The following is a 24,465-nucleotide window of genomic DNA, read 5'->3' on the forward strand; positions in this document are numbered from 1 at the left end:
CCCACCAGGGGGCGACGCTCTGCCCATCTTGGGGCATCGCTCTGCCAAAATCAGAGCCATTCTAGCGCTTGAGGCAGAGGCCACAGAGCCATCCTCAGTGCCGGGGCAAACTCTGCTCCAGTGGAGCCTTGGCTGCGGGAGGGGAAGAGAGAGACAGAGAGGAAGGGGAGGGGGAGGGGTGGAGAAGCAGATGGGCACTTCTCCTATGTGCCCTGGCCGGGAATCGAACCTGGGACTCGCGCACACCAGGTCGACGCTCTACCACTGAGCCAACTGGCCAGGGTGAGCACAAAATAACTAATCTGCGGGACACTCACAAAGCCTTGTTGGTAAGAGGGAGGGAGAGGGTTAGTCTGCCATTTTTAGCCTCTTAATCTGTACAAAACGGAATTCAGGGGACAAGAATAATAACCGCAGTCTATCTCTCCCCTTTAGTCCAGTCCTGAATCCTTCAATTTCCCTGGCCCTCCAACCTTTTTTCACCTCCTTCCCAGAAGGAAGAGGTGGGAAGTGGGAAACAATTCAGACCCTCTTTCTAAGCATGTGAATAAATCTCAAGTACGTTAAACACCTCAGTGTTCCAACCTAATTAGGACAGTGTAGAAAGAGACGTTTTTAGGACATGTAAAACTTGCAGCATAAAAACCTATCTGAGAGCGCCACTGTGTGCCCCAGAGTCAGGGCGCCCAGCAGGCCTTCTGAGGACAGTAGCCGCTCCTTCTGCCCCCGACCTCCTTGGCTGGCGGGTGCAGCTAAGGCGCAACCCGCAGTCCCCAGGGGTCCCAGCGCCCTGCCCATTAAAGAGCCCGGAGCCAGCGTTGCTTCTCTCTCTGCTGGGCACTGCCCAGGATTTTAAAGGATTAACATCTCTTGACTCTTGCAAAGACGGAAAAAATCACTTGCCACAACCGATTTTGCTACGAAATGCAAAAAAAAAAAAAAAAAAAAAGGTTAAAGCCTTGGAGATACCTATTGTACATGCGAGTGTGGTTAAAATTGTTGATGCTGCCTGACCAGGTGGTTGCGCAGTGGATAGAGCGTCGGACTGGGATGCGGAAGACCCAGGTTCGAGACCCCGAGGTCCCCAGCTTGAGCATGGGCTCATCTGGATTGAGCAAAACCCCCCAGCTTGAACCCAAGGTCACTGGCCCCAGCAAGGAGTTACTTGGTCTGCTAAAGGCTGGTAGTCAAGGCACATATGAGAAAGCAATCAATGAACAACTAAGGTGTTGAAACGCTCAATGAAAAACTGATTGATGCTTCTCATCTCTCTCAGTTCCTGTCTGTCCCTGTCTATCCCTCTCTCAAAAAAAATTGTTGATGCTGCGGCCCAACTACCTGGGTTCGAAATCGGATTTGCCATTTGAGTGCCTACTATGTGTTTGGCACTCGGAAGCAGTTCTTTTAAACAAATGCTGGACTCCGTAAGAATGTTTAGCTGCAGAGAGGAGATCTGATAGGGACCCTAGGAGCAAAAGTTCATAAGCTAAAACATTACAGGAAACTGAGCCCAATACCCGTGGGCAACATCAGGAAACTCCTTGGAACCAGTACATAGGGTTTTCCATCCCTGGTCTCAAGAAGGCTTGATTAGCATTCGCCCTGCCCTCATCGCTTCCCGGCCCACGATTGGCCGGAGTTGCTCTGGGGTCGACTCAGGGTGGGACCTGAGGGCACCAGGAGGGGAGGCTAAGCTCTAGGGGCAGTGAGCTGGGACGCCCGGAAAGTCAGCGGGCAGCCTACCACCGAGCCTCAGTTCGAGGGGCCTGGGCCTCCCGGCGGGCATTAGAAGCCGGTGCCAGGGGGGAGCTGGAGAGGGTGGTCGACTTGCAGCCCATGACTCCGCCACTGCAGCCGCCTTTGCCGCCGGAGGTAGGCTAAAAGGTGCAAGTACTCCGGGGAGGAGCCGAGCCAGGCGTCTCCTGAGCGCTGCCACCGCCCCCAGGAGTTGACTGGAGCAAGGAGACCCCTACAGGGGAGTATGCGAGCGGCTGCCAGGACGCGGTGACAGGCGCGCACTGTGCAGTCCCGGCGAGGCCAGTGCCACCTGTTGGTGGTGCTGTGAGGAGCGGAGATTCCCGGTCACCACACACCACCTTCCTCTCGCCTAGATGCTGCAGGCGCGTTCGCCCTACATGTGGCTTCAGGACCCCGGAGGAACGCAAGGCCTGCCTCTGCCTTGCCCCGCCCGCATCATGCGAGGGGCCCTGGAGGAGGAGAGGGCGAGTGACCGGCCGGTGGCCATCGCATTCAGACCCTCTCTCTGAGACTTTGCCTCCACCTGCTGCCATGTGCCGCCTCCTCGGATACCCAGTCTGTCGCCAAATTTTCCAGCTGCCAGCTTGGCTCTGAGTCGCATTTCTGAGTGGAGTGTCCCAGGGATGGAGAACCCAGGCTAGCTGCAGAATATCTTCTCTCTGGATCCGCGGAGGTGAGAGCCCGCGCCTTCCCTGCTCCCCGTTCCCCCTGGTCCTTCGTACTGTTCTGGAGGGGGCTGATCTGTTTGACCCCGCGGTCCAGCCTGGAGGGCCCAGTGGTAAGGGAGGTGGGGTAGGGTGGGGCGGGGTGTCAGCAGTTTGGTTTCAAGAGGTGGAGGGGAGAGAAGAGAATGGAGAGCTTAATCTGGAGGTTTGGAGACCGCTTTCGGGGACAGAGACGTTGACTCCCCTCTAACTGGGAGTAGATGTAATTTTTCTTCATTTTTAAAAAAATACTTTCCCTAGAATCGGAGCCCTAACTCAGTGGCTTAGCAAACATAACTGGGGCCCGGGGCACGACACTTTATTGGCTCCCCTCACCCCTTCTACTATGCGATTCTTGTTTGTCTTGGAGACCATTTGGCACCTCTCTGTGAGTGGCCCCGGGGCATGATAGACCCCCTTGCCCCCGCCCCGCTACTGCCCTAACTGCCCCTCCTCAACTCTATCCAGCGAAGAGCTAAGGGCGGAGGGAGGCAGCCCTTCCTGAGACAGTTTATCTTGGGGCGGATTTCTTGAAGAGAAGAAGAGCCCACAGGTTGCTAGGCCTGGTGGCGCACACAAGTCGGCGGAGAGGGCAGCCCTGGCCCAGGTTTCCCCTGTCTGCCTTGGCCCCGTGCGCCGGCTATGCGAGGCGAGGGGAGGGAGGGGTTATAGCTCGGCCTGACTCTTCTGCGCCGCTGCTGCTGCTGCTCCTGGCGCAGCTGGCAGGCCAGGCGGTGGCCGCCTCCAAGGTCCCGGGATGCCAGGAGATCACCGTACCAATGTGCCGGGGCAAAGGCTACAACCTGACGCACATGTCCAACCAGTGAGTTCAACCACAACACGCAGGACAAGGCGGGCCTGGAGTTGCACCAGTTCTGGCCGCTGGTGGAGATCCACTACTCTCCGGACCTGCTCTTGTTCCTGTGCTCCATGTACACGCCCATCTGCTTACCCGACTATCATAAGCCTCTGCTGCCCTGCTGCTCCGTGCACGTGCCAAGGCCGGCTGCTCTCCACTCATGCTGTAGTACAACCTAGCCTGGCCGGAGCTCATGAAATGCAATCGCCTCCATGGATTACAACTGCAGCAAGACCACCACAGTGCCCCAAGATTCTTTCCGGTCAGGCCCGCCAGGGGCGCCGTCCTGGGAAGGCGCTGGCGCCGCTGGGGCCCCAACGACGTGCAAGCGCCGCCAGCCATTGGTGCCCATCCTGAAGTAGCTGCACCCGCTCTACAACAAGGTACAGACGGGCCAGGTACCCAACTGCGCGGTGCCCTGCTACCAGCCCTCCTTCAGCCTGGATGAGCACTCGTTTGCCACCTTATGGTCGGCCTGTGGTCAGTGCCATGCTTTATCTCCACCTCCACCATGGTGGCCACCTTCCTGATAGATATGTGGAATGCTTCCATTACTCTGAGTGCCCATCATCTTCCTGTCAGCTTGCTACTTTTCAGTCTATGGGCTTCCTGGTACGTTTGGGTGTGAGCACAACAGCCACATTCACTATGAGAGGAAGGGCCCTGCGCTGCGGACTGTTGTCTTCCTGCTGGTGTACTTCGCCTACTTGGGCATAGCCAGTTCCATCTGGAGGGTCATCCTGTGCTCCCCTGGTTCTTTGCAGTTGGTATGAAGTGGGGCAATGAGGCCATCGTGGGCTAATACACAGTACTCCCATCTGGGTCATCCTCAGCGTCAAGTGGCACTGAGCTCCATGGACGGGGATCCAGTGGCTGGCATATGCTACATGGGCAACCAGAACCTGAACTCACTGCCTGGCTTTATGCTGGGCCCTCTGGTGCTCTACCTGCTCATGGGCACACTTTTCCTCCTGGCAGGTTTCGTGTTGCTTTTTTGCATCTGTAGAGTCATCAAGCAGGGTGCCACCAAGAGAGACAAGCTGGAGAAGCTCATGATCCAAATTGGCATCTTCATGCTGCTCTACACAGTGCCAGCCAGCATTGTTATGGCCTGCTACCTGAGCAGCACTATTGTGAGAGCTGGGAGGCTGCGCTCACCTGCGTGTGCCCAGGCCAAGACTCCAGCCAGCCGCGCACCAAGCTGGAGTACTGGGAGCTCATGCTCAAGTACTTCATGTGCCTCCTAGTGGGTATCATGTCTGGCATCTGGATTTGGTCAAGCAAGACTGTGGAGTTGTGGCAGCGATTCACCAGCTGCTATTGCTGTCGCTGGCAACAGAGCTACAAGAACGGCGGCACCATGGCCACTTGGGACTATGCCAAGGCAAGCGCAGTGCTCACAGACAGGACTGGACCACGGGGCCACGGCAGCTGCCTGCCACAAGTAGGTGTCCCTGTCGTGCATGTGTAGCAGGCCACAGGCCTGAGTGAGGGAAGGGGGTTGTTTTGTTTGGTAGCTTTGCAATGTTACTTCTGTTTACATTTTTGATGCTGATGACCTCTCCTGGGGCAAATTGGAGAGAGGGGGAAAGGGCTCTTTCAAGGGAATAGCTGTCCCAAAACTTCTCAAAGGGGCTCAGCTCATGTGCATTTTATTTTGTGTTTCTTATTACCTTCTTTAAGGGAAACTTTTTAATTTATATATACTTTCTTAATTTTTAACTTGGTTGCATTTCTGAGAGTATCTGAGGAGATAGTAGTCTAAGTTAATTATCAGATTTCTCAGATGTACTTGAAACACAAAGGGTAATGTTTTTATTAATAAGAAAAGCAAATTCCAATTACCAGAAACAGAACTAATGAAAAGTTTCTTTACTTGATATACTTCATAGGTTTCTCCTGCTGATTTTGTTATTGTTTCATAATTCATGTGATGAAATGAAGGGAAATACATATAAGAACAGAGGCATTGCGCCTGGCCAGGCAGTGGTACAGTGGATAGAGCATTGGATTGGGACGCAGAGGACCCAGGTTCAAAACCCCAAGGTTGCCAGCTTGAGCGTGGGCTCATCTGGTTTGAGCAAGGGGTCACTTGGTCTGCTGTAGCCCACCCCCCTGTCAAGGCACATATGAGAAAGCAATCAACAAACAGCTATGGTGCTGCAATGAAGAATTGATGCTTCTCATCTCTCTCCCTTCCTGTCTGTCCCTCTCTCTCTCTGTCTCTATCACCAAAAGAACAGAGGCATTGCCTAAGACAGTGTTTTGTTTTATCAGCTCTGTTTATACCAGCAGTTTTCAATCTTTTTCTTATGGCACACATAAACTAATTACAAAAATTCTGCGACACACGGAATATATTTTTTGCTGATTTGACCAAAAAAAAAAGTATAATTTTGATTGAGTTACCCAGAAAAATGCCAATAGTAATTACTTTTTTGCTCCTAAGTGATTTTTTTTAAAAACCAAGTGCCTATACCTGTATATAAGGATTTCTAGTAACAAGAATTAACCAATTAAACACAACCTTATTATGCCACATGACCAATAAGATACAACTCTGTTATATGACTTATACATTTATGGTTCAAGACAGGGCATTCACACCAGATGGCTGTTGTGTTGTCTATTGTCATTATTGACAGTCTAAGGAAAAAGGTCAGTGCCCCAGACTAAACCGTCAGGTACTGAATGTTTTCAACATTCTTGGGGCACATCAGTTGAAAACCACTGCTCTCTGTCAAACCTGTTGGAGTAGATGGTGGTGGTGTTGTGTGTGTCTAGTTGGGGAGTAAGAACCCCCCAAATCACTTATTCACCAACTAGGCTGTAAATACAAGTCAGGGAATCCAGATGGTATATATACATTGATTTACAGGTGGCACCTTTCTTATCTGTCTAGACCAGGGTCTCAAAAATTAAAAAATTTTAAAGCTCAATGGATTGAAAACTATATAAACTAAAACTAAATTCCACTTAGCTACATGATAATCAAACTGCTTATAAGTAAAAAAAAAAATATCAAAAATGAATGAAAAAAAACCTGTTTCCTGTGAACTATGCCAGACCCTCAATTAGGTGTTTTTATCTGTGTCTCTTCCCCTCACAATCACTCTTATTTTAGGTATTATGGTCTTCATTTTCAGGATGAGACTAATGCCTCAGAGTATATAAAGCTACTGAGCAGTAGTAAGGAATTTTAACCCAGGTCTACTTTATGGAAGTCGATTTTGTTCCTTGAAGTTATTTTGTTTATACACCCAAACATTTTTAATGGACCTTCCTAATTAATCAAGAATATAGCATACAATCTAAGTACAAGATTATTCCTTTAGTTTCAATATGAAGTCAGAGGTATATGTGTTACTCCTTTCTAGATTAGATCATTTCAACTATTAAAATGGGAGAAATTATCATGTTGGAGCTAAACTGCATCAGTGAAGGCACATTGTGTTACTAATGGCAATAAAAGACACAGGAAAATTGAGGAAAAAAAGAAAAAGTTTATTGAAATATTAGTGCATAGGGTTAGTGAATTACAGTAGCAGTTAAAATAGCCATGTCTTTCAAAAAGTAGACTTGAAGGAAGTTCAGCAATGTATAAACCTTAATATGAGTTGCAGACAAAGGATAACTCAGCACTATTCCCACAATCTCTGTCTCTTCTAATTCCCCAGCTATTAGTGCATATTGGTCCAGCACGGATATGTGTTTACCCCCAGGTCGATCATGAAAGCCAATTTGTGAATAATGGCTTTAATTGGCTAGTCTTTCCACTTGCCCACATATTTGGCCAGAATCTAGACCCTCTTTTCAATGGACGGTGTAAAACATACTAGTCAGATAAAACTGACAGCAACTATACTGCACAACTCACAAAACTATACAGGAGAAGGGAAATAAAAATTTTAATGATCATTTAAAAGTGTGACTATGTTTATTTCCCTTCTCCTGTTTAGCGAAGTGTAAATAATACTTTTAAAATTTTCACTTTTTTTTTCTGAGCCCCTGAAGATGGCACAGTGACAAAAATTAAAATTTATCTTTGAAATGTGCAAAGTTAAACAAGTATAAAAAACAGGCAAGTAAGCAAACACACAAATTATGTTTTTCAAAATTTGGTAGCTTTCACACTTCTAAAGTGACTAAGATTAAAACTTCATTATGGTATTGTGGATAACTGTATATATTAGATAATTATGAATCAATTCATTTTGTGTGCCATCCTTCCCTATGGATGTGTATGTGCAGAAGTGGATATGCACTGCTGTGTCCACAAGGTCAGAGAACTGAAGAGCTGCAGTATAGTTGCTTTTATCATCCCTGCTGCTCTCTCAATAATAATGTCTGTCCTCCAGCCAAATAACTGTGTAGGTAAATATATAGAGGGACATGGGAAAAAGGGATTTTTTTTTTTAAAGAAAAGGATATAGAAAAATGTGCGAAATTGTCAACAAAGACCACATTTCAGAGAAATGTGGGGGTGAGTACAGGGCTGGGGAATTAAAATCTGTAGCATTAAAAACTCTGTCGACTCTGCACTCTAGCTGAAGCATGTATCCATGGATGTTCTTCAGACGGGAGTTACACTAGGACAGAGAACATGCAATATCTGGAATGGTGTGGTCTGCGGTCTCCCTCAGGAGAGTGGGTGTATTTAAGAAAGGGGTCGTGTGCTCAAACTGACAGTATATAGTAGTGGAGATGATGCTTGTAGATGTGCATAAAAAGATGGGTTCTGTGGCTGCTAAAAATAGTGAAGCACCTTTAGTAGAGTCTAAGGTGATTCACTTCCTCTCTTTTAGGGGCTGTGATCTGCCTTCTCCCTCAGGAAAGTGATGGATTTCACTAGCAGGGGTTGTCTACTCGTATTTGTGCTATGGTACTAATGGTGGAGGGGGCTAATATACATAAAAAGGAGGGTTCTATGGCTGCTAAAAATAGTGAAGTCTCTTCATAGAGTCTAACGTGCTTCACGTCCTCTTTTAGGAGCTGTTTACTTATACTGAGTTGTCTTCATGCCAGAATGTTTTTCCTCCTGGCATGTGAATGTTGCCATCTTGATGTTCTTGTTCTCTTCTCTATGTTTTTTGTGGTTGAGACGGGCCAGAGTACGATGGAAAACACGGCAGCTGAAGCCCTCAGTGACCCCGTGCTCCACGTGCTCCTGCAGGGCCTCTAAGCTGGGGAAGACCCAGCAGCAGGCCAAGCACTTGTAGCCACTTTCCGGGGTCACCAGCCTCTCGGGCGTCTTGGCCCTGAGATACTCCTCCCCAGCTGGAGGCTCGGCTACACTGTCAGCCTTCTTCCTTTTTCCTTGGGCTGTGCTGTCTAAGCTGGGGTCACTGTCAGTTAGGTGTCTCTTTCTAGACATGTGAGAGAGGGGGACGTTTTTATGGACCTTTTCAATATAGGTCATTTCTTCCATTTTCATCTCTTTTGAAGGAGGCACCGGTCCTTCCTGTGTATCCCCTGACATAGTAAAAACCCTCCCCAATGGGACAGGCATGTAGTAAATTGTCATGACCCTTTCCTCTGGGCCTTGTGCTGAAGATGTAAAGGGCTTATTCTGATTAACTGGATAGAATGGAGAGGAGGCAGGTGAATGGGATGGGTGAACCTCTGTTTGCTTCAGGTCCTGGGATACAGGCATCTGAAGGATACCTAGGAAAGAAAATTTCCAACATGAGAAAACTAGCATATGGGCATGAGGTCTGTAGGAGTTAAAATGGCCATGGCCTGTGTGAGCATGTGGCCTGAAAGTTCATGTCCATGAGATAGTTCAGAATTCTCAGTGAAGGAATAGGACCTGTTCACACTGTGAGATGGTAAGACAGTGTTAGAGGACGTGAGTGTGGCCTGAGAATGAGCATCCGTGTGTAGAGCTGAGGCTTTGTGGCTGTAGTGCGATAGGCATTTGAAAGACAACAGATGGAAGTTCATTACCATCAGGGCAAGTGCGTTTTGTAGAATTTGGCTGAGAAAGAGGGGAATGTGACTGATTTAGGGAATTAGTTTGTAAGTGAGTGAGTCTCAAATGATTGTGTGAAAGAATGAAGGTGACTGTGTAACTGTGTGAATCCAGTAAAGGAATGAGAGCGTGCGTGGGAGATGAAGGCTTGTGTGTTTGAGAGAAGAAGTGAAAAAAAGGAGAAACGGTTTATACCTTGTATGAATGAGTAGAGATGTGTATGCGCGCGTGTGTCTGTATGTGTGTGTCTGTGTGAAAGAGAGAGAGAGAGAGAGAGAGAGGCTGAGTTAGTTCTCATCTGAAGGTACAAGTTGTGATGATCCTCTAGCTCAATTGTCCCCAATCTTTTAGGGCCACGGACCAGTTTAATGTCAGAAAATATTTTCACGGAACGGCCTTAAGTGTGGGACAGATAAATTTATCACGTGAACGAATTAAGCATCAAGAGTGCATCTTAGATGGATGTAACAGAGGGAATCTGGTCATTTTAAAAAAATAAAACATCATTCAGACTTAAATATATAAAAAAAGGAAATAATGTAAGTTACTTATTCTTTCTATGCTGATCGGTACCAAATGGCCCACGGACCGGTAAGGGTCGTGGCCCGGGGGTTGGGGACCACTGCTCTAGCTCACATATCTGAACTGTTTACTGTGTCATCCACAGCTGTCCCAGTGATCCTGTGTTGTAAATGTGTGGTGAGCCTCTGTGCCATGTCAGTGAACGTACACTCTCTATGTGTCCCTGTGCAGAAGCCTCAGTTCTAGTTGCTCTGTCCTGATCCTTTTTCCTGTTGTTGTGTGGACAGTGAAATCGGTAGATACTGAATTGCACAGCTTAGAACCATCTCTTGTCCAAGCTGAGATCCCACCTGTGTATATTCCTTACCCTCCTCCATGGGACAGGTATGCTGGGATGTAGAAGAGTTCCCCGTAAAATCTCCTGAGGATGAATTATCTTCTCCAGCTGCCTGCCCAGATGATGAAATCTCCATAGCTGATTCAAGGACTGGGAAATTAAATTATATGAAAAAGAAAGAAAAAATAAAAAATTAGGATGAGACATTTTCTGGAAATTGTTTGAATTCAAAAAGTATGTGTTGTGTGGTCAATTTATGTCAGGCATCATTACCTCACATGACACTTGCTTGCATAGAAATTAAAGTGACTCTCTTATTTAAAATTTCATTTACAGTTATGACCATTTTAGTAAGTGTTAGAGTGTCGGCCAGGCATGTGGATATCCTGCTGTTGATTTCTGGTCAGAGCACACAGGAAAGGTGACCTTCTACTTGTTTACCTATCCCGCTCTATTAGTCTCTCTATCTCTCTTTGTCTCTCTTTGTCTCATTCTTCTCCCACAGCCATAGCTTGTTTGGTTCAAGCAAGTTGTACTCGATAACCGAGGATGTCTATGTGGTCGAAACCTCAGGCAGTAAATTATATATATTTATAATATATACATATATTTTATCTATCTATTTATATATATTATAAATATATATATATAACCATGAGTGTGTATATATATGTATATTTAAAGATATATATAAACATATTATTGTTTCTGTGTTGCATAGCAGAGGAACAACAGACAGCAGATGGGCTGAGCATCACTTCCTAGTTGGCAGCCAGGTGGGTCCAGCTTAGAGTGTATGCAGGAGTCTGACTTCCCGCCTTTTCTTTTCTCACTGAAAAAAAAACCTCATTTACCTAGTAATATAACTAAGCACTTATTAAAATATTGGGCTTGATGGATGTTAGTGGGAACAGAAATTTTGTGTGTGATAATTCTGGAGATTTATACAAAGCATCAGGAATTTATAATTTTTTCTGAAAGACAGTGTTTAAAAACTAAAAGTTGGATGTCAACTCTATTTCTTCATGAAAAATTATACAATTTGGTGATATGAGTTAGAAAGTTTATAAAGAATTCTGCTTACACACATACACACATAAATAAATATAGATTTATATTAGAGTTTATGTTAGTATAGATATAGAAAACAATGTAGAAATGAAATTTTATGTTTGCTGAAATGAACTCTTATATCATTTTCTGTGCTTTATTACTAAACATGCTTGCTGGTCATTATTGAAATTTTATGATCATCAACATCTTTATTGAATGTATCCGTTGTATATATTATACACATTTGTAGCAAAAGCTCATGGTGAATGTAATGTGTTTTGTGTTTATGTTCATAAAGTGTTGGTTATCACTGGGTCAGGGTTTAATGTGTGATTGATTTTGCAAATCTGAAAATATGATGAGTTTTGTGTGACTGAGGACAGACTGTGTGCTTGGTGTTTGTGTGTTATCTCTGTACATTTTTAAGTGTGTGGATTGCTTTTTTTTTTTCATTTTTTCAAAGCTGGAAACGGGGAGAGACAGTCAGACAGACTCCCTCATGCGCCCGACCGGGATCCACCCGGCACGCCCACCATGGGGCGAGGCTCTGCCCACCAGGGGGCAATGCTCTGCCTATCCTGGGCGTCGCCATGTTGCAACCAGAGCCACTCTAGCGCCTGAGGCAGAGGCCACAGAGCCATCCCCAGCGCCCGGGCCATCCTTGCTCCAATGGAGCCTTGGCTGCGGGAGGGGAAGGGAGAGACAGAGAGGAAAGCGCGGCAGAGGGGTGGAGAAGCAAATAGGCGCTTCTCCTGTGTGCCCTGGCCAGGAATCGAACCCGGGTCCTCTGCATGCTAGGCCGACGCTCTACCGCTGAGCTAACCGGCCAGGGCTGGATTGCTTTTTTTAAACTACTAGATTGTGAGCTTTATATATTGTGTGGTTTAGATATGAAATGTTTACTGAGCATACTCTTTCGGGACAGAGGCAATTAGTGAATTTGTAAAATATGGTGAAAAATAGAAGGATGTGATAATGTGAAAATGAAGAATTATATGAGAAAATATACCTGGGCATTGAAAGAGGCACTGCGTGAGGAGGCAGAGGACATGAGAGTGAGGACAAGTATGTGCAAAGTATGTGTGCAGTACCACAGGATTGCATTAGAGAATAATGTATGGACGTTCGAGTTCTGAAGGACATAGGACAGAATCTGGACACTGAGACCTAGGAATCTAACTCTTAAGCTTTCAACAAATAGAAATGTGTCCATATTGCAAACTAATGCAATAAATTTTAAGAATATCTTGTTAAGTACTCAAAAACAAAAACTGTACAAAACTTAGAAAAATATAGTAAGTAAAGGAATTAAGGTCATGCCAATGCAGCATAAATAAATTACAGAAATATGATGATGAGTGAAAGGAACCAGAACAAAAGTATATATTGTTTTCTGCCATTGCCATACAATTTAAGCAGATATAATTAATCTATGTTCATAAAAGTTTGAGATTTATTTTTTTTTTTTATGATTAGGAGAAAATTAGAGTGCTGAGAATTTCGATGCATGTGGTAGAGGGTAAGGAAACAAACGGGGATATGAGTTCTGATGGGTCTGACGAGGGCTGTGTATGAATGTGAGCACTTGGGCTGTGAAAACATGTGGATGTGGAAGGGTCTTCTAGTTGGCATCTGTATTTTAATTTCACTTCAACTACCACTTTGGTCCTGTTTTAAGTGTTTAGTGCTTTCATACCCTTCACAGAGTGTAACATGCTCTTGTCTGGCTGATATTAACATGTTCTTTCATGTTATTCTGAGAAAACTCTTTCATATCCTTAGTTCCTTTAACTAGTATTTCTCAAATATAACACTAGTGTCCTCTGTTCACCTTGGCCTTCTACAGTCCTATAAAGAGTTCTTGTTTTTCTTGGGAAAATACTGCTTCCTCTGGAGCTCCTATTGACTAATATGCAAAAGCATTTTGTGGCTGTGTGTGTGTATGTGTGTGTGTGTGTACTGGGCACCCTTTTTTCTTCAGGAACAGAATCACTTTGCTCATCTCTGGGCTCTGTGTAGATCCCAACCTCCCTTTGCTTCCTATTCAGTAATTCCCTGTTATAGCACCTGAGAGCTCATCTTCTGAAGAAATGGAGATGAATTCATCTGAAGTAGTGGCATCATCCTGTGTTTGATTTTGGGAATCAGTGTTTATCTTCGCTGCAAAGCATGTTATTCTAAATTCTTGTCTGCTGAAAAGTTAAATAAAAACAATAGAAATAAGGAACATGATTTTAATATGTGTTTGTCTTTTCTGCGATGAACAAACATAAGAGTTTGCTATGGATTGTCGGGTGAGCACACACAGCCTCCATTTTGTAAATAGTGTAGCATGGTTAGTATAGAACCTGTAATTGCACAGTTATATTGATTGTGTCAGTGAATACCATGGGTGACTGAGTTTGCACAAATAAGCTTGTTAGTAAATGGAACAGAATGCTGTATCTTTCTACGTAGAGATAGAACTGAAGTACAATTCCAGATTCCCTTGCAGATAGTCTGGCCATGTGAATGCGATTCTACAATGGAAATGATTGGAAATGACATGAGCCAGTTCTAGGTATTGCCATACAAACACCTTGTGTGCCTCTACAGACTCTTGCCTTTCCTAGCTGCCTGGGATTAAAGTATTTTGGGGAGTTGTATACAGGACCCATTTTGATGTAATTGATGGTTTTCTAGGAATGAAATTTGTGAACAAAAGACAAGCAGAATATGTGTGCAGTGTGTATTTCTAAAAATGACCATGCACGTGTGAGCATGTGGGTGAAAGTTCATGCATATGCGATATTTCAAAATTTCCTTTATGTTATGCATAATTTGATTTGTTAACATAATATAATATTGTGGAAATGTGAATGTAGGATTGAATTTATGTCCTGGTGTGTTGTGTGTAACTACTGGATCATATCTGGTGATTTTTTTGATGTCGGTCAAAGGGGATGGAGAATGAGCATGTGCATGTTTGTTAGCATTGACAGCACATGTGAACAGTGCAGGAATGTGACTTGTTTTTAGAGTGAGACTGTAAATATTAGCGTGTTAGAGGACATGAGTGTAGGTCTCAGAATGAGCATCTGTATGGAGATCTGAGAGTTTCTAACTGAAATGAAATATGGAGTAGATAGTCAACAGAGGAGAGTTCAAATTCACTAAGGGAATCTGTTTTCTAGAGTTTGGTTGAGAATGTGAGATTTCAGATAGGTTACCTGAGTGAGGAATGTAAATTTTTATGAAATGATTTGTATATGTATGAGTCTGAAATGAATGTGTGAAGGAATGAAATTAAGAAAATATTTTCACGGCCCGGCCTTTAGTGTGGGATGCATAAATTTATCACGTGACCGTGACAAGCATCAAGAGTGAGTCTTAGACGGATGTAACGGAGGGAATCTGGTCATTTTTAAAAAATAAAACGTCATTCAGACTTAAATATTAATAAAATGGAAATAATGTAAGTTTTTATTCTTTCTGTGCTGATCGGTATCAAATTATCCACGGACCGGTATGGGTCGTAGCCAGGGAGTTGGGGACCACTGCTCTAGCTCACATCTCGGAACTATCTACTATGTCATCCACAGCTGTCCCAGTGATCCTGTGTTGTAAATGTGTGGTGACGTCTGTGCCATGTCAGTGAACGTACACTTTCTATGTGTCTCTGTGCAGAAGCCTCAGTACTAGTTGCTCTGTCCTGATGCTTTTTCCTGTTGTTGAGTGCACAGTGAAATCAGTCGATACTGAATTGAGCAGCTTAGAACCATTTCTTGTCCAAGCTGAGATCCCACCTGTGTATATTCCTTACCCTCCTCCATGGGACAGGTATGCTGGGATGTAGAAGAGCTCCCCATAAAACCTCCTGAGGATGAATGATCTTCTTCAGCTGCCTGCCCAGATGCTGAAATCTCCATGGCTGATTCAAGGTCTGGGAAATTGAATTATATTTAAAAAGAAGAAAAAAATAAATAAGAAATTAGGATGAGGCATTTTCTGGAAGTTGTTTGAATTCAAAAAGTATGTGTTGAGTGGTCACTCTATGTGAAGCATCATTACCTCACATGATGCTTGCTTGCATAGAAATTAAAGTGACTTCTCTTATTTATTATTTTTTTTTTTGTATTTTTTTTTTCTGAAGCTGGAAACGGGGAGAGACAGACAGACTCCCGCATGTGCCGGACCGGAATTTACCCAGCCCGCCCACCAGGGGCGATGCTCTGCCCACCAGGGGGCGATGCTCTGCCCCTCCAGGGTGTCGCTCTGTTGCGACCAGAGCCACTCTAGTGCCTGGGGCAGAGGCCAAGGAGCCATCCCCAGTGCCCGGGCCATCTTTGCTCCAATGGAGCCTTACCTGCGGGAGGGGAAGAGAGAGAGTGGAAGAAGGGGGGTGGTGGAGAAGCAAATGGGTGCTTCTCCTATGTGCCCTGGCAGGGAATCAAACCCGGGTCCCCTGCACGCCAGGCCGACGCTCTACTGCTGAGCCAAGTGGCCAGGGCCGTGACTCTCTTATTTAAAATTTCATTTACAGTTATGACCATTTTAGTAAGTGTTAGAGTGTCGGCCAGGCATGTGGATGTCCTGCTGTTGATTTCTGGTCAGAGCACACAGGAAAGGCGACCTTCTACTTGTTCACCCATCCCGCTCCATTAGTCTCTCTATCTCTCTTTGTCTCTCTTTGTCTCATTCTTCTCCCACGGCCATGGCTTGTTTGGTTCAAGCAAGTTGGCCTCAAGCAATGTGGATGCCTCGGTGGCCTCCAGTTCAAGCACTAAATATACATATTTATAATATATGTATGTTTTTATCTATCTATTTATTTATACATTATAAATATATATGTATATATAACCATGTGTATATATATGTATATTTAAACATATATATAAACATATTGTTTTTCCTCTGTTGTATAGCAGAGGAACGACAGACAGCAGATGGGCTGAGCAACACTTCCTAGTTGGCAGCCAGGTGGGACCAGCTCAGCGTGTATGCAGGAGTCTGACTCCCTGCCTTCCCTTCTCTCACTGAAAAAGAAACTTCATTTACCTAGTAATATAACTAAGCACTTATTAAAATATTGGGCTTGATGGATGTTAGTGGGACCAGAAATTTTGTGTGTGATAATTCTGGTGATTTATACAGAGCATCAGAAATTATAATCTTTTTTGAAAGACAGTGTTTAAAAACTAAGAGTTGGATGTCAACTCTATTCCCTCATGAAAAGTTATACAATTTGGTGATATGTGTTAGAAATTTTATAAAGAATTCTGCTTACACACATACACACATAAATAAATATAGATTTATATTAGAGTTTATGTTAATATAGATATAGAAAATAATGTAGAAATAAAAATTTATCTTTGCTGAAATGAACTCTTATGTCAGTTTCCGTGTTTCATTGCTAAACATGCTTGCTGGTCATTATTGAAATTTTATGATTATCAACATCTTTATTGAATGTGTCCGGTGCATATATTATTCACATTTGTAGCAAAAGCTCATGGTGAATGTAATATGTTTTGTGTTTATGTTCATAAAGTGTTGGTTAAAACTGGTTCAGGGTTTAAAGTGTGATTGATTTTGCCAATCTGAAAATGTGATTAGTTTTGTGTGACTGAGGACAGAGTGTGTGCTTGGTGTTTGTGTGTTAGCTCCGTACATTCTTAAGTGTGTGGATTGCTTTTTCTAAACTATTGGATTAGAGCTTTACGTATTGTGTGGTTTAGATATGCAATGTGTTCTGACCACATTGTTTCGGGACAGAGGCAATTAATGAATTTTTAAAATATGGCCAAAAAATAAAGCAATGTGATAATGTGAAAATGAAGGATTATACGAGAAAATATACCTGGGCATTGGAAGAGGCACTGCGTGAGGAGGCAGAGGACGTGAGAGTGAGAATAAAGTTATGTGTTTAGTTATATGTGCAAAGTTATGTGTGCAGTAGCACATAATTGCATTAGAAAATAAAGGTATGGAGGTTTGAGTTCTGAAGGACATAGGACAGAATCTGTACACTGAGGCCTAGGAATCTAACTCTTAAGCATTTAACAAATAGAAATGTGTCCGTATTGCAAATAAATGCAATAAAATGTTGAGAACAATTGTCAAGTACTCACAAATGAAAACAATACAAAACTTAGAAGAGTATAGTAAGTAAAGAAATTAAAGTCTTGCCAATGCAGCATGGATAAATTAAAGAAATATGATGATGAGTGAAAGGAACCAGAACAAAAGTATATATTCTTTTCTGCCATTGCCATACAATTTAAGCAGATATAACTATTTTACGGTCATAAAAATTTGAGAAATTATTAGTATTTGTATAGTTAATAGAAATTTAGGGTACAGAGAATTTCGATGCATGTGGTAGAGTGTAAGGCAGTGGTTCTCAACCTTTTTAATGTCGTGACCCCGCAATACAGTTCCTCATGTTGCGGTGACCCCAAACCAAAAAAGTAATTTTGATGGCTACTTCATAACTATCATTTTGCTACAGTTATGATTCTGAATGTAAATACCTGATATGCGTTATGTATTTTCCGATGGCTTTAGGCGACCACGCCAGGGTCGCAACCCACAGGTTGAGAACCACTGGTGTAAGGAAACAAACAGGCATATGAGTGCTGATGGGTCTGATGACAGGTGAGCATGAATGTGAGCACTTGGGCTGTGGAAACATGTGGATGTGGAAGGGTCTTCCAGTTGGCATCTGTATTATAATTTCACTTCTACTACCACTTTGGTCCTGTTTTAAGTGTTTAGTGCTTTCATACCCTCCACAGAGTGTAACATGCTCTTGTCTGGCTGATATTAACATGTTCTTTCATGTTATTCTGAGGAAACACTTTTATATCCTTAGTTCCTTTAACTAGTATTTCTCAAATATAACACTAGTGTCCTCTGTTCACTTTGGCCTTTTACAGCCCTATAAAGAGTTCTTGTTTTTCTTGGGAAAATATTGCTTTCTCTGGAGCTCCTATTGACAAATATGCAAAAGCATTTTGAGGCTTTTTGTGTGTATATGTATGTACTGGGCACCCTTTTCTTCACTGGGAACAGAATCACTCTGCTCATCTCTGGGCTCTGTGTAGATCCCAACCTCCCTTTGCTTCCTATTCAGTAATTCCCTGTTATAGCACCTGAGAGCTCATCTTCCGAAGAAATGTAGATGAATTCATCTGAAGTAGAGGCATCATCCTGTGTTTGATTTTGGGCAACAGTGTTTTGTCTTTGCTGCAAAGCATGTTCTTGTATATTCTCATCTGCTGAGAAGTTAAATAAAAACAATAGAAATAAGGACCATGATTTTAATATTTCTTTTCTTCTGTGCGATGAACAAACATAAGAGTTTGCTATGGATTGTCGGGTGAGCACGCACAGCCCCCATCTTATAAATTGTGTAGCATGGTTAGTATAGAACCTATAAATGCACAGTGATATTGATTGTGTCAGTGAATATACCATGGGTGACTGAGTTTGTACAAATAAGCTTTTTAGTAAATGGAACAGAATGCTGTCTCTTTTCTACGTAGAGATAGAACTAAAGTACAATTCCAGTTTCCCTTTCAGATAGTCTGGCCATGTGAATGGGATTCTATATGGAAATGATTGGAAATGACACAGGCCACTTCTAGGCATCGCCATACAAACACCCTGTGTGCCTCTACAGGCTCTTGCCTTTCCTAGCTGCCTGGGATAAAGGTATTTTGGGGATTTCAAGAGAGATAACATTTTGTTGTTATTGATGTTTTTCAAGGAACCAAATGTGTGAACAGACAACAAGCAGTGTATCTGTGTAATTTGTAGTTGTAAAGATGACCATGCACATGTGTGCATGTGGGTGACAGTTCATGTCTATGCAATATTTCAGAATTTCCTGTATGTTATGCATAATTTGAGTTGTTTACATGGTACCATATCGTGGGAATGAGAATGTAGCATTGAGTTTATGTCCTGATGGTGTTTAGTGTACCTTCTGGAACATATCTGGTGATTTTTATTTTATTTTTTTGATGTAGGTAGAAGGAGATGGTAAATGAGAAATGTTCATGTTTGATAGTGGTGTGAGAGCACATGTGGACAGTGCAGGAATGTGACTTGTTATCTGAGTGAGACTGTAAGTATTAGAATGTTAGAGGACATGAGTGTATGTCTCACAATGAGCATCTATATGAAGATCTGAGGCTTTGTACCTAAAGGGATATATGCATTAGAAAGGCAACAGAGGAGAGTTTTATTCCATTGAGGGAATCAGTTTTCTAGAGATTGAGAATGACAGATTTGAAAGAAGTTATCTGTGTGAGGGAATGAAATGATCACAATTAAGGAATTGGTTGTAAATGTTGAGTCTGAAATGATTGTATGAAGGAATAAAATTAAGGTCACATGTACGTAATACTACTGGAGAAGGGGAAGAAGAGATGGAAGGAATGCTTGTGTATATGAGGGAAAAAGGGAATGAAGGAGAAAGGGGCATATGTTGTGTGAAGGTTTCAGATGTGTGTGTGTATGTGTGTGAGGCTGAGTTAGTGCTCATCTAAGGGGACAGGTTGTGATGACACTCTAGCACACATATCTGCACTGTCTACTATGTCCCCACAGCTGTCCCCGTGATCCTGTGCTGTAAATGTGTAGTGAGCCTCTGTGCCCTGTCAGTGAGTGTACACTCCCTATGTGTCCCTGTGCAGAAGTTTCAGTAGTAGCTCTGCCCTGCAGCTTTTTCCTGTTGTTGAGGGGACAGTGAAATCAGTAGATACTGGGTTGAGCAGCTTAGAACTATCTCTTGTCCAAGCTGAGATGCCACCTGTGTATATTCCTTACCCTCCTCCATGGGACAGGGATGCTGGGATGTAGAAGAGTTCCCCGTAAAATCTCCTGAGGATGAATGATCTTCTCCAGCTGCCTGCCCAGATGATGCGACCTCCATATCTGATTCAACATCTGGGGAATTGAATTATATGAAAAAATAAGATAAAAAAAAAGAAATTAAGATGAGTCATTTTTTGTAAGTAGTGTGAATTCAATAAGTATGCATTGAGTGGTCACTTTATGTCAGGCATCATTACCTCACATGATGCTTGCTTGCATAGAAATTAAAGTGCCTCTCTTATTTAAAATTTTATTTACAGTTATGACCATTTTAATAAATGGTAGAGTGTCAGGCAGGCATGTGGATGTCCTGCTGTTGATTTCTGGTCAGAGCACACAGGAACGGCAACCTTCTGCTTCTTCACCCATCCCCCCCGTGTCTCTCTCTATCTCTCTTTGTCTCTCTTTGTCTCATTCTTCTCCCACAGCCATAGCTTGTTTCATTCAAGCCATTTGGCCTCGAAAACTGAGGATAGATTTGTGGCTTCCACCTCAAGCACTAAAAAATAAAACAAAGAAACAAAACATACACACACACACACACACACACACACACACATCTTTTGGCTCTGTTGCTTAGCAGAGGAGCAATAAACAGCGGATGGGCTGAGCATCACTGCCTAGTTGGCAGCCAGGTGGGTCCAGCTCAAGGTTTATGCAGGAGTCTGTCTCCCTGCCTTCCCGTCTCTGACTAAAAAAAAAAGTTCATTTACCTGGTAATATGATATAACTAAGCACTTATTAAAAAATTGAGCTTGATGGATGTTACCGGGAACAGAAATTTTGTATGTGATAATTCTCGAGATTTATATAGAGCATCAGAAACTTTAATCTTCTCTGAAAGACAGTCTTCAAAAACTAAAAGTTGGATGTCAACTCTATTCATTCATGAAAAATTATACAATTTGGTGATATGTGTTAGAAATTTTATAAAGAATTCTGCTTACACACATACACACATAAATAAATATGGATTTAAATTAGTTTATGTAAAAATAGATATAGAAAACAATGTATAAATAAAATTTTATCTTTGCTGAAATGAACTGTTATGTCTTTCCCTGATTCAATGTTAAACATGCTCACTGGTCATTATTGAAATTTTATGATTATCATCATCTCTATCGAATGTGTCCGGTGCATATATTATTCACATTTGTAGCAAAAGCTCATGGTAAATGTAATCTGTTTTTTGTTTATGTTCGTAAAGTGTTGGTTAACACTGGGTCAGGGTTTATTGTCTGATTGAGTTTGCAAATTTTAAAATGTGATGAGTTTTGTGTGACTGAGGACTGAATGTGTGCTTGGTGTTTGTGTGTTAGCTCTGCACATTCTTTAGTGTGTGGATTGCTTTTTCTAAACTGGATTGTGAGCTTTAAATATTGTGTAGTTTCTATTTGGAATGTGTACTGAGCATATTCTTTCGAGACAGGGGCAATTAGTGAATTTGTAAAATATCGTGAAAAATAAAGAGGTGTGATAATGTGAAAATGAAGTTTTATATGAGAAAATATACCTGGGCATTGGAAGAGGCACTGCGTGAGGAGGCAGAGGACTTGAGAGTGAGGACAAGTATGTGCAAACTTATATGTGCAGTAGCACATAATTGCATTAGAAAATAAAGGTATGGAGGTTCGAGTTCTGAGGGACATAGGAAGAGTCTGTACACTGAGGCCTAGGAATCTAACTCTTAAGCATTCAACGAAAAGAAATGTGTCCATATTGCAAACTAATGCAATAAAATGTTAAGAATATCTTGTCAAGTACTCAAAAATGAAAACAGTACAAAACTTAGAAGAGTATAGTAAGTAAGTAAAGGAATTAAAGTCATGCCAATGCAGCATAAATAAATTACAGAAATATGATGAGTGAAAGGAACCAGAACAAAAGTATATATTTATCTGCCATTGCCATACAATTTAAGCAGATATAACTAATCTACGGTCATAAAAGTTTGAGATTTATAAGTCTTTGTATGGTTAGGAGAAAATTAGAGTGCTGAGAATTTCGATGCATGTGGTAGAGTGTAAGGAAACAAATGGGGATATGAGTGCTGGTGGGTCTGATGAGGGCTGAGTATGAATGTGAGCACTTGGGCTGTGAAAACATGGGGATGTATTATAATTTCACTTCTACTACAACTATGGTCCTGTTTTAAGTGTTTAGTGCTTTCATACCCTCCACAGAGTGTAACATGCTTTTTGTCTGGCTCATATTAACATGTTATTTCATGTTATTCTGAGATAACTCTTTCATATCCTTAGTTCCTTTAACTAGTATTTCTCAAATATAACACTAGTGTCCTCTGTTCACCTTGGCCTTCTACAGTCCTATAAAGAGTTCTTGTTTTTCTTGGGAAAATATTGCTTCCTCTGGAGCTCCTATTGACGGATATGCAAAAGCATTTTGAGGCTGTGTGTGTGTGTGTGTGTGTGTGTGTGTGTGTGTACTGGGCACCCTTTTTTCTTCAGGAACAGAATCACTCTGTTCATCTCTGGGCTCTGTGTAGATCCCAACCTCCTTTTGCTTCCTATTCAGAATTGCCTGTTATAGCACCTGAGAGCTCCTCTTCCGAAGAAATGTAGATGAATTCATCTGAAGTAGAGGCATCATCTTGTGTTTGATTTTGGGCAACAGTGTTTCGTCTTCGCTGCAAAGCATGTCCTTGTATATTCTCGTCTGCTGAGAAGTTAAATAAAAACAATAGAAATAAGGACCATGATTTTAATATGTTTGTTTTTTGTGCGATCAACCAAATTAAGTTTGCTATGGATCGTCGAGTGAGCACACACAGCCTCCATGTTGTAAATAGTGTAGCATGGTTAGTATGGAACGTGTAATTGCACAGTGATATTGATTGTGTCAGTGAATACCGTGGGTGACTGAGTTTGCACAAATAACTTGTTAGTAAATGGAACAAAATGCTGTCTCTTTTCTACGTACAGATAGAACCTGAAGTACAATTGCAGATTCCCTTGAAGATAGTCTTGCCATGTGAATGTGTTTCTACAGGGAAAATGATTGGAAATGACATGAGCCAGTTCTAGGCATCGCCATTCAAACACCTTGTGTGCCCCTCTGGGCTCTTGCTTTCCTAGCTGCCTGGGATAAAGGTATTTTGGGGATTCCGACACAGGACACATTTTGATGTTATTAATGGTTTTCTAGGAATGAAATTTGTGAACAGATGACAAGCAGAATGTGTGAATTCTGTATTGTAAGGAAGACCATGTACGTGCGAGCATGTGTTTGAAAATTCACATGTATGTGATATTTCAGAATTCCCTTTATGTGATGCGTAATTTGAGTAATTTGAGTTGGTTACCTGGTATCATATTGTGGGAATGAGAATGTAGCATTGAATTTATGTCCTGGTGGTTTTGTGTGTACCTTCTGGATCATATCTGGTGAGTTGTTTTGATGGAGGTAGAAGGAGATGGAGAATGAGCATGTGCATGTTTGTTAGTGGTGTGACAGTACGTGTGAACAATGAAGGTATGTGACCTGTTACCAGAGTGAGACTGTAAGTATTAGAGTGTTAGAGGACATGAGTGTACGATGCACAATGAGCATCCGTATGACGATCTGAGGCTTTGTAACTGAAGTGAAATATGGATTAGAAATGCAACAGAGGAGAGTTCAATTTCATTAAGGGAATCTGTTTTCTAGAGTTTGAGAAAGAGATTTCAAACAGGTTATGTGTGTGAGGGGATGTGAATTAGTTATGAAATTAGTTGTAAATGTGTGAATCTAAATGATTGTGTTAAGCAATGAAATTAAGGGTATATCTTTGTAATTCTCCTAGAGAAGGAGAAAGATGATTATAGAAGGCTTGTGTAGTTGAGGGGAAAAGTGAATAAAGGAGAAATAGGCCCTAACTTGTGTTAAGGGGCAGAGATGTGTGTGTGTGAGGATATGAGTTAGTGCTCATCTGAAGGCACAGTTCATGATGGCCGTCTCTCTTACATATGCACTGTTTACTTCATCACCCACAGCTGTCCCAGTGATCCTGTGTTAGAAATGTGTCATGAAGCTCTGTGCCCTGTCATTGAAGGTACACTCCCTGTGTGTCCCTATGCAAAAGCCTCAGTGCTAGTGCCTCTGCCTCGTAGATCGTTTCTGTTTTTGTGGGGACAGTGAAATCAGTAGATACTGGGCTGAGAAACTCAGACCTTCTCTTGTCCAAGCTCAGAGCCCACCTGTTTATATCTCTTACCATCCTCCATGGGACAGGGATGCTGGTTCCCCATGACATTTCTTGAGGATGAATGATTTTCTCCTGCTGTTTGTCCAGATGGTGGTAACTCCCAAGCTGATGTAAGTTCTGAAAAATTGAATTATTTAAAAAAACTAAGATGTGATATTGTCTGAAGTTTGTGTCAATTCAAAAAAT

The 24,465-nt window shown here is 42.6% G+C and overlaps 1 pseudogene; it reads left to right on the forward strand.

Annotated features, from left to right (window-relative positions):
* The first annotated feature begins 2,608 nt into the window (after positions 1–2,608).
* Positions 2,609–24,465, forward strand: part of LOC136388269 (frizzled-5-like) — a 68,066-nt pseudogene continuing 46,209 nt past the window's right edge.

This window comes from Saccopteryx leptura, chromosome 1 (assembly GCF_036850995.1).
Source record: "Saccopteryx leptura isolate mSacLep1 chromosome 1, mSacLep1_pri_phased_curated, whole genome shotgun sequence".
NCBI classification, from domain to species: Eukaryota; Metazoa; Chordata; class Mammalia; order Chiroptera; family Emballonuridae; genus Saccopteryx; species Saccopteryx leptura.